The sequence below is a fragment of the Crinia signifera genome, chromosome 5 (genome assembly GCF_055691185.1).
Source record: "Crinia signifera chromosome 5, ASM5569118v1, whole genome shotgun sequence".
Taxonomy (NCBI): Eukaryota; Metazoa; Chordata; class Amphibia; order Anura; family Myobatrachidae; genus Crinia; species Crinia signifera.
In genome coordinates this window covers 91263544-91279595 of record NC_139221.1, presented here as the reverse complement: position 1 = coordinate 91279595, position 16052 = coordinate 91263544, and the positions used below count along the sequence as shown (strand labels likewise).

Genomic DNA, 16052 nt, shown 5'->3' with positions numbered 1-16052 from the left:
ACTGTGACTTGTCGTTTAATCACCATAACTAAAACTATGGATTATTATAATATTTTTATGCCCACCTATGGCGTTATATAATGCTGGCATTTTAAGAGAGTAGGAGGCCCCTGTGCACCCTCTTCCGTCTGGGGGCCCCGTCTCTAGCGCTGTATTCTAATCACTAGAGCACTCAAAATGGCACTACGGACATCTTTCCTGCGATTTCTGCAGCGCAGCTGCCGTTGTTGCTGGACCCGGAAGGATACATATTTAAAATTACACACTGTGTCCCTTATAAACACACCAGTGCTGCATGGTCTGTCTATGGTATGAACAGTGAGTGCACATGGTGCTGGCTTCTGCTGACTAAAGACAGGCTAATACAAACATGTCTGATGCCACCTCCCCTAACAGCTCATACCGATCCCTCCTCTACTGGGTAGTCGGTAACAGAGATCACCCTGATCCAACCTCCCTGCATACCTGATCCTACAGTCTAGTTACCGCTGAACCGAGTTCCTCCTGCTCTTACAGTTGGATAGTCTGTACTCTGTTACTCCTCTTGCCACATGTCTGCTTAATCGGAGCCAGCAGGGAAGAGTTCAAAGCTGGCATTCATGTAACCAGAGGAGTATCTGAACACAGCATTCACTGTGCACAGTCAATATGTGCTGATCTTATATACTTTTTAAAACCTGGACCATTGGGGTGACTTGAGGATTGTGTTTGGGAAGTCCATACTTAAATCAAAGGTTCTCAAAGCACCCCAAAGGTCCATGTTTTTAGTGCATCTGTAATTGGCTGCAGGTCACTTAATTAGGGACTTAATTTAGTTTGATTTTAACCATCTGTGCTTAGATAGATAGATCAATATATAACCCCAATATTCAAATTCGCGCTACTGCAATATGTTAGAGTTGTTAAAACAGAATATTCAACTGTTCTGAGGCAGCCTAATCACAACATTCCCTGAAGGCTGGGAAAAAAACTAAAACAATATGCAACTATAGTAGTTTTGGTGCCTACAATTTATACAGTATACCCAATAGTACAGTATTGGAGTCCAACATCCAGTGAGACAAGTATTTGTAAAAGTCTTCGTTATATAAGTACATAGTATAGTACAGTGGAATAATCTTAAATCAACACAGAGAAAATCCAACGCGTTTCGTCTGAAAATACTTCATCAGGGGCAACAGATTTTTGTCTTCCAGCATAGAGGATTTGCTTAAGGAAAACTCTGATCCATAAATTTAGACTTTATTTAATTTTTAACCTATAACAAAAATAAAGAATAAATAAAATTTATTTTAGTGGGTTGGTTCTTTAATTGGTTAAATCCTTAACAGATCTCAGGCGTACACACCGATGTGTTATAACATGGTGACAAGCCCTATACCGGAATATAATTTAATCCTCTGGATGGGTGCCAATTAAGTATGTCCCAAGAGAATATCGGACTGCTGACTAATCCTCCAGCTAAGGTGGTAACAGGTTATCCACCTTTATGATGCAGCATTCTCTCCTACAGGGCTAGCAGTCAGAATCCTGCTTCTGAGTGCTAGCCCCTGGCCTAATTAGCTCTACATGGCACGGGAAGGAGCTCTTGGGAACAAAAATACATGTTTAGGACCATTCAGTTTAACTAGATCTGGGGTGGAACTTAGATTTTAAACAGGAGCTTTTTCTTGTGTTGGGGATTCCACAACAGCTGACCAATCTCATACTGTAGGTTGACTATGTGAGATGTATTTATTTTGTTAAGGTGAAAGTGGTCTGCTATGCTGACAAAGCAAACATGACAATCGAATTGGAAAGCCAGTAGGGATAACTTGCTGTCTGTTTCCTACCCCTTCTTTTCTGAGGCGTCCACCTCAAACATACTGCTGTGTAAGGTAGCAGGTGTTTGATTTCCTCTCTCACCTGGTGTAAGCATTAGTAAACGTGAAAACCCTCAAATTGTTCAAGTATTAATCCAATACTTTTTTTAAATTGCACATTTACCAATTCTGTAATGGTCAACAGATGTTTGAAGACATGTAGTTCAATTTGTTTCAGTCCGGCCACAGTTATCTGCATAACCAGTTTGTTCAATAAGCGATTAAGCCTGTGGCATGGTAGTGACTATTGCATGAGTTTTTAAGGTAATTTTTAGTTTGTTTTTTAAGAACTCGACTTTCCCAGTTATAATAGCCTGCTTATTGAAAGTAGGCATATACCAGTAGTCACACCATATCTGCATAAGATATCCCGGTACTTATATGTTAGTTGGGCACCCACTAAGCCAGGCATGTCCAAAGTCAGGCCCGGGGCCAATTGTGGCCCGTGCTGTTATTTCAAGCGGAGCATCAGATGTGGGAAGCACAGCGCAGGACATTAAAGGTGAGGCCTCGGCCAGCGAGCCTTTACCTTGCTGTCTGCTGCAGTGAGGAGGTGTCGGCCACCACAGTCAGATGTGTTTGGCATCCTACCCCTGCTGCTGCAATCGTGACAGTGACAGCAGTGTTTAGGGAGGGGGGCAGCAAGGGGGAAGCTTGGTACCGTAACATGTAGAGCGGAGGAGGGCAGCAGCGGGAGCCCAAGCATCTCCTGTCCTTGCAGTTCCTGCTTTGCCTTTCCGTCCTGTGGCTCACACAAGGGGCTGGGAAACATACAGAGAAGGGAGGGGGCAGGCAGGGGGACATACAGTGAAGGAGGGTCAGTCTGGGGTACATACAGTGAATGGAGGCAATGATGGCCATTCATAGAAGGGGGAGCAGGGGCAGGCTGGGGGACATACAGTGAATGGGGGCAGAATGGGGTACATAGTGAATAGGAGTCATACAGTGAAGAACGGTCAGGCTTGAGGACATACAATGAATGGAGGCACTGATGGACATTAAGAGAAGGTGGGCAGGCTGGGGGACAGACTGAATGGGTGCAGAGTGGGGAACATACAGTGAATGGGGGACATACAGTGAAGGAGGGGAAGGCTGGGGGAAATACAGTGAAGGGGCAGGCTGGGGGACATTGAGTGAATGGGGGCAGAGTGGGGGACCATTCTGATGTGATTAATGATTCAAAGAATGTCAGGCTGAATGGTCGGCCCACACACACCAAATCTGGCCCTTGTCGCAAAAAGTTTGGACACCCCTGCACTAAGCTATTTGCTTAGTTTTATGCGGGGCTTGCCACGCTTCGTGCTCAGTGGCTCTCTGCGCTCGCCACACTATATGAAATCAACTCCACGCCGACATGGATAGTGGGGGTATGAGCGTACTAAATATAGTGGGCATCCAACTAACATATAAGTACCGAAATCCCATATTCTCTCGTATATGTCCCATTCCAATTCTGTGATTATAATGGTATACCTAAGCACATTATAAAACATAATAATTTTCTGAATGTATGCATAGTACTGCAGTCTGTAAATTACATCCGGAGTTTATTGGGGATGCTGCTGGTTTGAGGACTCTAGGATCTTGACTGAAGTTTTCCCAGGATTAATCTTCCAAAAGTATTTGGATTATTAGGGCTTCTTTGCTAGGACCTATTTGCTGCATTGCAGCTGTATCCTGTGACTAATGTGACCATACAGCTCTGCTCCTTGCACTGCATCAGATATAGCTGACAGTTACTTGATATAATCACTGAGCCTGATTTCTGATACCATAGCTTTATTTGGCAGAGCTTCTGATCTGGTCTAAGGGAAAGCTGCGCTGAATGAGAGGAGGAAGAATACATTTACTGCATACAGAGATTTTTCTTGCTAATGATGAATTATTTTTCTGGCTAATTTCTCCTTAACACGTTCTAAGAAACTTGTTACATTAAGTTCTGCATAATGATGGGAGGGTTTCCTGTCTTGTAGATGCATTGGTATCTGTGGGTTTGTTTTGGGGAGGTGGGGGGTGTCACAGGGACCTACTTCTACTTTCACTATATCTAATCAATCTTAATATATTCATGGGTAAATTATATGCTAACATATTAATGCTATTTAATTTGAAAAAAATATATACTTTCTATGATTAGATGATTAATGGAGCTCCAGGTAGAGCCATAATTGGCTCATCCAAAATTGTGATGACAGTAGATATTGGGGGTTATTCTGATTGACATGCTTTAAATTGCACATTTCTGTGCATGCGCTGGGTGCGCGTGGACACGGCGCACAGACTGTTCACCAAGCGCACGCACCCAAGACTGCGGGGGGAGGCGTTCGCATGGAAATTGCCCAGTGACATGGGGGGAGGGTAGCTGACCTCACCGGATATCAGCTGCCATCCCAGTTCGTGTCGAGGGTGCACGCAGATCTAAGTGACCTGGAAGTCACTTAGATCTGCGTGCACCCTCCACATCATTCAATGGTCATAGAAACATAATATTTGATGGCAGGTAAGAACCACTTGGCCCATCTAGTCTGCCCCTTGGCGAGCATCGAATGATGTGGGTGTTTCCACATAGGGTGTGAATGGATGTTTGCGAGGGGGGACCCACCTTGCGAAGGGCGATGGACAGAGCGGAGGGTGGCGTCAGGGGTACTCGCAAGGCTGCGAATTCGCATCTTTGCGAGTCAACCAGAATAAGGACTATTGTTTGGAATCACATGCATTTTATGGCACTGCAGAAGTACAGATTAAAAAAATGTGGCAAGATCACAGAATAGATGGCAGGGAAGGAAAAAGAAACTGACCATTTTAGAAGGGTAATAGATTTTCTTTAATCATTTTAAAACTATTCTTTAATAATTAGAATTGGTCCACCCATGAGTTGTAGGCGGTGATTGCAGAAATTGGGGCGTTTGCGCCCTCTGGTAGACCGCCATGGCATAATATAAAACAGAATATTCTATTAAGCTGTTTAGTGTTGGAGGTGAATTTCAGAAGATAGGAGGTTGGCTCTCCTAATAGTTCCTCCCCCAGCTCAGGGTGCAATTCCTCTTTTTGTGCTGCTGTTTCTTACCCTCCTGTTGAAATGCTCAGCAGTCCGTGTTATACAGAGTCTGCCGCAGCAAGTCCCAGGAGCTGGGTTCAGTCTCCCAATGGCCAGGTTATACAAAACTTATTCTACCAGCCTTTGAGGCTTGTGTAATTGCTTCAGTGCCCAATTATATATGTATTGTATGTGACTAGCTACTGCTCTTTGTACTTTATTCTACTGTATTCTATCCCTGTATAACCCAGGACCAAATGTTTAGGGGTTCTGTACATTTACACAAAAATGATGTCCTGATGACATCAGAATGATATAGGGGTGACATCAGGATGACCTCACAATTACACCATGATGACATGGGGGGTGTCAATTTCGTATAAAATTACCTTCCTAACTCCTAGTGGACAAATCGATAAGTATTTACAAAGCTGGTGATAAATACTGCCAGCCGTCAATACTCACCATCGCCTCCTGTGAACCTAATGTTTCAGGATATTGCATTTAATTCTTAGTGGGCGAATACTATTAGCTGTTGTGAGGTAAGCCTCGCTTTCAGTAATAGTGCTGGCTCAATGAGAAAAACAGCTCTTTGATTAGTGATAGTAGACACACAGTCATCCTAGGACATTTACCTCTAGGACAGAATGCAATGGCTATGGGCCTATACACTTCTATAACACACAATAATAAAAACTTTAAACCTTGTTGTCCTCAATTTAACATAGCCACCCCTTCAGCCCAATATAAAATATGGAATAAATGAATCCACAACAATAACGTTAGTGTAAGAAAGGTATTATTTAGGAAAATAAGCCATTAAAACGTACACAAATAAAAATACACAATGTTACAGTATATCTACAGTATAATGACCGCTACAGACAGCGGGATTAACACACTAAAACAGAGGCACAAGCTTATACATAGAAACCCGAAAGACCATACCTGTGGGACATAGTTACCATACAGTATGTGTAGACGCTGAGCTCCTGATCAAGGCTTCTATTATCATATTGATAACAGGTGTGTGGTTCTACAGAGCCACGCAGCTTATTTTATAGGGTTTAGACAATGGGCTCATGGGGAGCTAGGGTTGCCTGCTGTTGTCACCTGCTTCTCTCTCTAATAGGTTGGAAGGAAACAGTGAGTGATCAAGATAGACACTCCCATCCGGTCTGCCTTCTTGGTCTTAGTACATATTTTAACTTAAAACTTTAATGGTTACATAAGTCTTCAGGGCTTAAGGTCATCTTAAATACGATATTCCTATATTGACGCTGACTATTATTCGAGTAGTCTGGTACTAGAAATGGGGAATTTATGTCATATTATAATTACGTTTTTCTATATCTTGGGAACTACATATCCGATTAACTTCAAAATTACCTCGAACCTTCATACTATCCTAAAATATGTAGGAGCTTCTATGATCATTAGAAATATTTATTTATTTTATATTAAAAACCATATGAGTGTATTTCATGGGGATTCTTATTAGACAAATACTGAACTGTCTCCTGTGGTTTTTTTCCAGACCGCTTGCCTCCTTTCCTATTCGAAGGGTTTTGTTTGCATTTTACTTGTTCCATTGAGACCATATACTGAAAGAGAATAGTCTGGAAAGAAAGACTAAAAGGGAACCATGTAAATTTCAATTGATTCGTACTAGGTGAGGTTGATTGGAATATATTCAATTAACTCACTATTGTAGAGTATTTGTTGAGATCATTGAATTAATTATACCAAGTGGACTATGCTCTTTCCAAAGCACGTTTATAGCTGTATATTGCTCATAACTTGTGCTCCTGACGCGTGATTCCTTTGGCGATGCCGTCAGAGCGCAGGTCTCGCTAATCTGCACACATGGATATTAAACATTAGACAGTAGCGGTGTCTGTAACACCAATAATTGCACTTTAGTAAATAGGTATATTTAAGATGGCTGACATTTACACAAGCTACCGTATATCTAAAATATCTAATATGTGCATTTTAACTTTCACAGCTGACATCACGATGACATTGGGGGTTGACATCATGATTACATCATGGGGACAGCACAATGTCTTCATGATGACATTTTATTATTTACCAACATTATTAGCAGCACAAATTCTTATTAACATTAAACTAAAGGTAATGATGTCACTTCTCCGATGTCTTCTATTTGTCAGTACCTCTCAGGTCATCTCAGGTAGCTGCGAGCTGGTTGGTAGGTAGCTTTGTCCTTTGTTCACATTCATGAGGTTTCCTACAGGTTTGCATAGTGATTATGCAGGGATTTCCCGCCATTCATTCCTTTTTACATTAAACTATTGTTATTATGCATATAACTCTAAAACTAATCAAGGTACTGTATCATAAAATAAACCATCACTTAATTTATACAGTATACTAAGCAATATAGTGATTCCTTTCAAATGGGCCTCTACATCTTTTGCATATTTGCCCATAGTCCTCCCACCCCATCTTCATAATTTAAATGCATATAATGTTACTCCAGTTATTCATAAAAAAAAAACAACAATCTGGCAGAATTATTAGGGCGATGCAATTTATTTAAAATGGCCATCTTTACAAAAATACTGTGTGTTTTACAGATGACTCCTATTTTACTTTCCAAATTTGACCTGTTTAAATTTATTTGGAATTCTAAAAGGTCTAGGATAATTCTCCACAAATTAATTCAGTCCACCCCAAGGGGAGGAGTTACCCTGCCCAACATAATAGTACAATTTAGCCCTAAGGTTAAATTGTACTGTTTAATGTTGGGCAGGGATAAGTAGTCTGCTATTTTTAATAATGCAGCTCTCGATTCCCAGTTATGCACTCCCCTTTCTCTTAACGATCTATTACATGCATGTCCTTCTCATCTGAAATCATACCAATTTGATAATCTCCTATTCTATACTATATATGCTTGGAGGCGAGCTAGAAAATACCTTTGTTTACAATATTTTTATTCACTGTCTCTTCTGTTAGTTGGAAATTTGGAGTTCCAGGACGGCAAAGCTATGTCTCTTACAGCAAGGCGCTCTTCTGGGATTCTATGTTTTGCGTCACTTGTTAAATACATCTAGTCTGCTTACTTTTGATGAGGCTGTACAACGCTTCCACCTCCTCCCACGCCATAATTCCAAGCCATACACTATTTACTATCTGTTTTATCTAAACTTTAACCCCAAGATAAAATGAATCCCTTAGATTCTGTAATTCGTACTAAAACACACTCCATATCTACTATATACGCCCGTCTTCGTACAGAATTAGATCCTGAGACAGAGCTCATGACGCTTACAAAATGGGCCTCACAATCCTCCTCCCATGACCCTGAGACCATCTTACATTCATTTTTATTGAACCTTTAACTTATCCCGGCTAGATCCAGGAGATGCTCTACAAAATTTTTCATAGGCTTACTTCTCTTGTAAGAGATGTTAACTAATGGCCCCCACGGAGAGATTCGATTTTCCAAAATGCCACACACCAAACGCTGACCTTTTTCACTGTCTCTGGAACTGTTCTCACATACAAACCTATTTGCAAACATGGCCTTGGCCTCTTCAGTTATTGTTTTAATTTACTGAGTCTTAGGCGTTGTTTGGCCATATAGCTGATCAACCATCTATCCCCAAACATGATATAAAAATTACCATGCTCCTCTCAGCAGCAGGCAAGAAAGCGATCCTTCATCAATGGATTTATGACTCTACACCTTCACTAGATTTGGCAACGTCACAGTTGCTTTTCCTAATTACCATGGACTGGTTGGAAGCTTGACTACACAAATTATTGTTGACTCAGACATTATTTTAATGCTGGGACAAATATATTCAGACCTTGCCATCTCACACTTAGCTGGCAATTCAAACCTGCTTCCAATCCACTTCATGGTATACTCTCCAACTTTTACTAAACCCCGTTACCCTTTAACTATTCTTTGATTTTACTCCCACTTTTTCTTCCTTTTTATTTCTCTATGCTGTCTTTCTCCCCTATCTTTATTTCTTCTATGATCCCCATGGCAGCCAATACCTATGGATTTCATCCCACACCCTTGAGTTAGACAGGTTACTTTTTTTCCCGGAACCTCCCCCACTGGTATAAATCCCTGCTCCTCCCCTTCCTAGATGTATTTTTTCCTGTCTCCTTGTTAGTTAGATAGGATAAGCAGTGTTATTTTTTGTTTGGGCTCACGCCATAGATACAGGGCTCACTCTGGGGGAAGCAGCATGGCAGTGTGACCCCTGTGGGGATTCTGTCCATGTTATCCGCTGGCTCTGAATCCGGGAGAAGCATGTGAGCTATAAGTCTTCTGTGGTGCAGGAGAGAGCCTCTGCCATGGGGATGCATGCCTGACGCTGTCTTTACCGCCGGGTAAAGCGTGGAGGCGGCGGGCGATGGAACTACATTTCCCAGGAGGCAGTACAAGATCACCGGGCGCCCGGCGGAAGTGCGCGTCACTTCCGCCCGTTGGACGCGCCGGAGTGACTACAATCCCCAGAAGGCGTTGCGCCTATGGCGGACGCGAGCGCTGCGGTGAGGAGACTACAAGCCCCAGGATTCCGGGTGGTGTTTGCACGCTTCACGTGGCGCGCTCTGCTATTTAAATGATCATCTGAGGATATTGATGGCAGTCTATTCGTAGAGACTGTGGGCAGAGAAAGCTGGGCTGTGTACCTGGAAAGGTAAGACCTCATGGAGGAGGCTATTGTTTATCTGGACCTATAAGCCTTATTGAGCAGATATTAAGAGCAGTGTGTATCTATGCAGGATTCTTCAGGAGTTGTTTTCTACTGCATAAAGATGGATCTGCCTCCCCCCCCCCCCCCCCCCCCCCTAGGACTGATAGTGTCCCTGTGAGGTGAGCCTCATGTTTTGTTTAAGATCAGTGTTAGAGTAAGTGTTTTATTTGGAGTGGTAGTGATAGGCTTTTCTGTTTATCCTCAGTGTGCCTGTTATCCCTAAGAAGGCGGCTGCTAAAAAGAAGCATATCGACTTTAAATGCATGGCATTTGATAAATTGTTTTAAGGATCTCAGGAAAGAACTTTATGTGATGATTGCGAAGTCCAGCCATCACCTGGTGATAGTCACAGTAAAATGTTGAAGGATCTCATGGACTGGATGAAGCGGTCGTTTGTGTCCAAGGAGGAGTTTAATGAGAGCCAGGGTCATATGAGATCTAGGGTTCAGGCTGAGCTTGAATCTATTTCATCAGAGGAAGCACTTGAAGTAGGAGATAAGTCATCTGAGGATTCCGGTGAAGTCAAAGAGGAGAATAGGGTGTTTAACTTTGATATTGTGGAGAATGTATTAAAAAATATTTATAAAACCATGAACTATAAGGACACGGTTGTACAAGCTGAAGGAGAAGTGTTATTTGAGGATAAATCCAAGAAAACAAGACATTTTCCTGTTCATCAGGTCATGAAGAATCTGATCTCTAAGGAATGGGTTAATGTAGATAAGAAACAAGGGAAGTTGTTTCGCATAGATCGCATGTACCCAGTGAAGGATGAGTCTTTTCTACAGTGGTGTGGCCTTCCGAAGGTAGATGCGTCAGTGGCCGAAGTGACCTCCCGTACGACCATCCCTTTGGAGGACGGGGCCTCCTTCAAGGATCCCATGGATAGGAGGATGGAGGGGTCCCTCAGGAAGTTACATCTATCTTCAGCGGTCGCATTAAAGGCTAGTGTCTCAATCGCATCAGTGGCCAGGGCCTTGCGGATCTGGAGTATGAATCTTCACTCCGATATTGAGGAACGGATATCTAGAGGATATATTTTGAAGAATTTAGAGAGTATGCAGAAAGCAGTGGAATTTTTGTGTGAGGCCTCATTGGACATTACATCATTCTTGGCTAGATCGATGGCAGCGGGAGTCGCTACGAGGAGAGCACTCTGGATAAGGTCCTGGTCTGCAAATACACATTCTAAAAATAGACTGGTTTCATTACCCTTTTGAGGGTTCATTTCTTTTTGGCTCTAAGCTAGACGCCCTTATTCATCGCATCACTGGAGGAAAGTCGCTGAAATTGCCACAGGAGAAGAAATTTAAGTACCAAGTATCTACATCGGCAAGACAAATGTATAGAGATGCAAAGACATACAGGCCAGGGAGACCCTACAATCAGAGGGGTTCATTCGGTACTTCTAGGAGGTTTTTTCGTGCCAATTTCAGAAGAGGTTCCAAACAATGACAATTATGGAACGTCAGCCGTGGGAGCTCGTGTACTAGGATTCGAAAATCAATGGCTTACCTCGGTGCAGGACAGATGGGTGCTGAATATAATAGGCGAAGGTTACAGAATAGAATTTGTACAGCTACCAAAAAGAGATCATTTTATTCAGTCAAGTATGCCTACATCTCTTCTAGAGAGAAGTGAATTACTGAAGATTCTGGATCAATTATTAGAAATCAAAGCAATCAAAAGAGTGCCACCAGAGCAAGAAAGAAGGGGGTTCTATTAAAGCTTGTTTCTAGTGGAGAAAGCTACAGGTGCCTTCAGGACCATCATAGATCTACGATTACTGAATCAGTATATAGAGGTGAAGAAGTTCCGCATGGAGACTTCGAAAACCATTACCTCGGGCATCAGGAAAGGGGACTTCATGGTGTTTCTAGACCTGAAAGATGCGTATTATCACATCCTGATACACAGTTCCCATTGAAGGTTCCTCAGGTTCTGTGTCCGGGGCAGACATTTCCAGTTTAAGTGTCTTCCTTTCGGGCTGACAACCTTTCCGAGGGTCTTTACGAAGGTTTTAGTGACATTGATAGCGATTCTCAGAAGAAAAAGTATTCAAATTTGGCCCTATCTCGACGATCTCCTAATTGCAACCGCATCGGCAGAAGGGGTGTTAAGAGACTTACATGTGGTGATGGAGTTTCTGCAAGAACATGGCTGGTTAATCAACCTTCAGAAAAGCCAACTGATGCCAGTTCAGAGAATAAAGTTCCTAGGCGTAATAATAGACACAGAGAACTTCAGACCTCTTCTTTCAGAAGAAAGATGTGTAAAAATGACCTCTCTTTCAAAGAAGGTATCGATGAAAGTGACAGTCCCAGTGAAGGAGTGTGTACAGTTATTGGGGATGATGTCCTCCACGATTGGTGTGGTGCCTTGGGCACAATGGAGGATGAGAGAACTCCAATGGGCCGTTCTACCCCATATAAAGGGGAGAGGCGATCATTCAGACTGGGTGAAGTTAAACTCAGTAGTAAGAAAGTCGCTAAAATGGTGGATGGAGCCAAGCCTGAACGAGAGGGCAATGTCCCTGTATCTACCCCATTTTCAGATCATAACGACAGACGCAAGTCAGTCAGGCTGGGGCGCCCATTTCAAAGAACATACGGTCCAGGGGCTTTGGTCAGAAAGAGAGAGTGCAAAGTCATCAAATTGGAGAGAAGCAGAGGCGGTATGGAGAGCAATAGGAGAATTTGGTCACAGAGTGGTCCACTCTCATTTAAGATTTTTCTCGGGCAACACTACAGTAGTAGCATACATAAACCACCAGGGAGGAACGAGGAGCAAAGATCTAATGGTGGTAATGTCCAAGATACTGACATGGGCAGAAGCATCAGTGAATTCTCTTACAGCAGTTTTTGTCCCAGGGAAGGAGAACATACTGGCCGATTTGCTCAGTCGAAACAAGATAGCCCCAGGGGAATGGGAATTGGACACAGGAATCTTCGAAGAAGTGGTGAAGAGATTTGGGAGACCGGACGTAGATCTGATGGCGACGCACACCAACAAGAAGGTAGGAAAATTATTTTCAAGATACTATCTTCCCCGCACGTCAGCAGTGGATACCTTCTCAGTCAAATGGGAGTGCCAACTGGGATACCTGTTCCCCTCCATTCCCCTTAATCCACCGAGTATTGAAGAAAATAATGGAAGACCAGGTAGAAGTTATTGGGATACTACCATTTTGGCCCAGGAGAGCCTGGTTTGCAATGGTGCTCAGGTTATCCATACAGGAGCCCTGGACTCTCCCGATAATTCCGAACTTACTGGTGCAGGGTCATCAGAGACTCCCAGATCCAGCAGCATTGTCATTAACGGCTTGGAGGTTGAGAGGGATTCTCTGAGACAAAGAGGTCTTTCTGATCAAACTATTTCAGTTCTTCTTCATGCATGGAAGGAAGTATCTTCTTCAGTTTATTACAGAGTGTGGCGAGCATTTATAAATTGGAGGGGATCAAAGGAAGAGTTGGAAGAGATACCTACAGGGGAGGTACTTCAGTTCTTATGTAAAGGTTTCTTTGATGGGCTAGCCACGGCAACACTAAAGGTGCAGATCTCGGCATTGAGTGTCCTGTTAAACAGAAGGCTGGCAGAAGAGGACCTCATTATAAGGTTCGGAAATGCTATCAAAAGATTGAGGCCGCCAAGGAAATCATTAGTTGTACCTTGGAACTTAAACCTGATTCTAAGAGCATTGGTGAAGGAGCCCTTTGAGCCGTTATCTGAGATATCTCTGAAATTTCTGACATGGAAGATAGTCTTCCTGGTGGCGGTGACCTCTGCTAGGAGGGTGAGCGAGATCCAAGCACTTATAGGAGCCTTATATCAAGATCATGCCTGATAGGGTGGTGCTAAGAACGAACCCGTACTTTCTACCCAAAGTTATATCATCATTCCATCTCAATCAGGAGATTTAATTGCCAGCGTTTTATCCAAATCCTGAGAGTAAGGAAGAGGAATTGTGGCATAATCTGGATGTGGTAAGAGGAATTACTACATACCTAGAAAGATTGAAGGATGTAAGGAGAGCTAAGAATCTATTTGTAATCCCTGAGGGAACAAGAAAGGGTCTACCGCCAACAAAACAAACCATCTCAAGATGGATACGGGAGCTGATAACTTTTGTTTATCAAAAAGAAGGTAAAGAGGTTCCTTCCATCATTAAGGCACACTCAACCAGGGCAGTGGCGACATCCTGGGCCTGGAAGGCGAAGGCTTCAATCAAGGACATCTGTGAGGCGGTGACTTGGTCGACAGTGCACACTTTTGCAAGGCACTATGAGCTTAATGTATCTCTGCCGCAGTTTGGAGCTCAGGTCCTGCAAGGGGTTCTTGACAATTAAAATTCCTGACATATGCATTCTTGAGTCCCTCCCTTTTTGTTCTTATGCTATGGTATTTCCCTAGGTATTGGCTGCCATGGGGATCGTAGAAGAAAACAATGGATTATGCTTACCAATAATTCCTTTTCTTCATAGAGATCCCATGGCAGCCATCAGTTGCCCTCCCTTGTTGTCTCTTTTTTTCCTGGGAACCTGATATTAAGGAGACACTCGAAAGACATCTAGGAAGGGGAGGAGCAAGGATTAATACCAGTGGGGGAGGTTCCGGGAAAAAAGTAACCTGTCTAACTCAAGGCTGTGGGATGAAATCCCTAGGTATTGGCTGCCATGGGATCTCTATGAAGAAAAGGAATTATCGGTAAGCATAATCCGTTGTTTTCTTGATGGTTGGCTGGATTAGTCCATGGATCGGTTGATGGTTCTGGTTTGGAGGCGGGCAACTGTTATGTTGTCTTATTTAATTAATGGTTTGATTTATATGATTTATTTTCTTTGATTTTCTTTTATTTAGATTTTATGTTTAATTATTATTACATTGTAATGGTTTCATAATTGACTCTTACTTTTTTTTTTATACAGTATGCATCTTCTCCTTTCTATGACAAGATAATATTCAGGGATGCATCCCCATCATTATCTTGTTACCATAGAAGATAATTTCTTATTTTACCATTATAATGTAATCTATTGGCAAATAGTGGTTTGTTCCTCATTTGTTCAATTTATGCTTTTTACATAAGATTTATTGTTCACGACTTTTCAGGTTCAATCAAATATTTGTACCCATACAATCCCTCCAGAAACCTGCTAAGTAAGGAAATCAGGCGGGCAAAGAGGCAGTACGCAGACAAACTTCCAAACGACCTCACATACAACAAATCTGCCTCTGTATGGAGAAGAATGGGTGCCATAACAAACTACAAGCCCCCGCAGAAGCCTGCCTCACCTCCCTGGAACCTGGCAGAGGAGCTGAACCTCTTCTACTGCAGATTTGACAAAGAGGCTCCACTCCTCCCCGCAAATGGATGCGACAATAACCAAAGATCCCCCTCACAACCACCTGCACTGCAAGTCGTCACTGAGGAGGTCGAGGTGCTGCTCTAAAAAGTCAATCCTAGAAAAATGCCGGGCCCTGATGGGGTAACACTTTCTACCAGCTAGTACCCTAACCTCATGGTGGTCATGAAATTGTTTGAACATCCACCTCCAGTTTGCTTATCAGCCAAATCGCTCTGTAGAGGACGCAGTCAACTTGGGGCTTCAAAACATGCTCCAACACCTCGACAACCCTGGCACCTACGCAAGGTTTCTACTTGTCGACTTTAGCTCGGCATTTAACACCATCATTCTGAGCTCCCTCTACCCCAAACTACTCCACCTCGGGGTTCCAGAGCCCACCTGCTCCTGGATCACGGACTTCCTCACCGACAGGACCCAGGTGGTCAAAGTGGGGATACCATTTCAAAGAACAGGTCCATCAGCACGGGTGCACCCCAGGGCTGTGTCCTCTCCCTGCTGCTATTCTCCCCATATAGAAACGAGTGCACATCCAGTACGCAGTCAGTCAAGATCATCAATTTTGCAGATGACACCACCGTTATTGATCTCATCAAAGACTGGGACGAATCGGCCTATAGGAGGAAAGTGGCTCGGCTCAACCAGTGGCGCACCAACAAAAACCTGGAGCTCAACCCGCAGAAAATAGTCGAGATGGTGATTGACTTCAGGAAAAAGGTGCGCAGTGCCTCACTGCTAATGATCCGAGACAAGGAGGTGGCGACTGTAGACAACTACAAATTCCTTGGGACAACGATCATGAAAGACCTGAAATGGGAAGCAAACACCAATGTTCTCGTTGGAAAAGTGCAGCAGAGGCTGTACCTCCTCCGGCAACTGAAGAAGTTTGGAATTCCCCAGAAACTACTTCGCCTCTTCTATTCAGCAATCATCAAGTCCGTTTTGTGCTCCTCATTGCTGATTTGGCACGGTTCTGCCAGCACGAAGGACAAATGCAGACTTCAGAGAGTAGTCAAAACCGCTGAAGGGATAATTGAGCCAG

At 43.1% G+C, this 16052-nt stretch overlaps 1 long non-coding RNA gene across 1 annotated transcript in view; it reads right to left on the bottom strand.

The window, feature by feature from the left end:
• Positions 1-7011: 7011 nt before the first annotated feature.
• Positions 7012-16052, bottom strand: part of LOC146080411 (uncharacterized) — a 38867-nt gene continuing 29826 nt past the window's right edge. The window contains exon 3 of the long non-coding RNA XR_014474871.1: positions 7012-7200. This is a non-coding gene — a long non-coding RNA (uncharacterized LOC146080411). The remainder of the gene's footprint in view (positions 7201-16052) is intronic.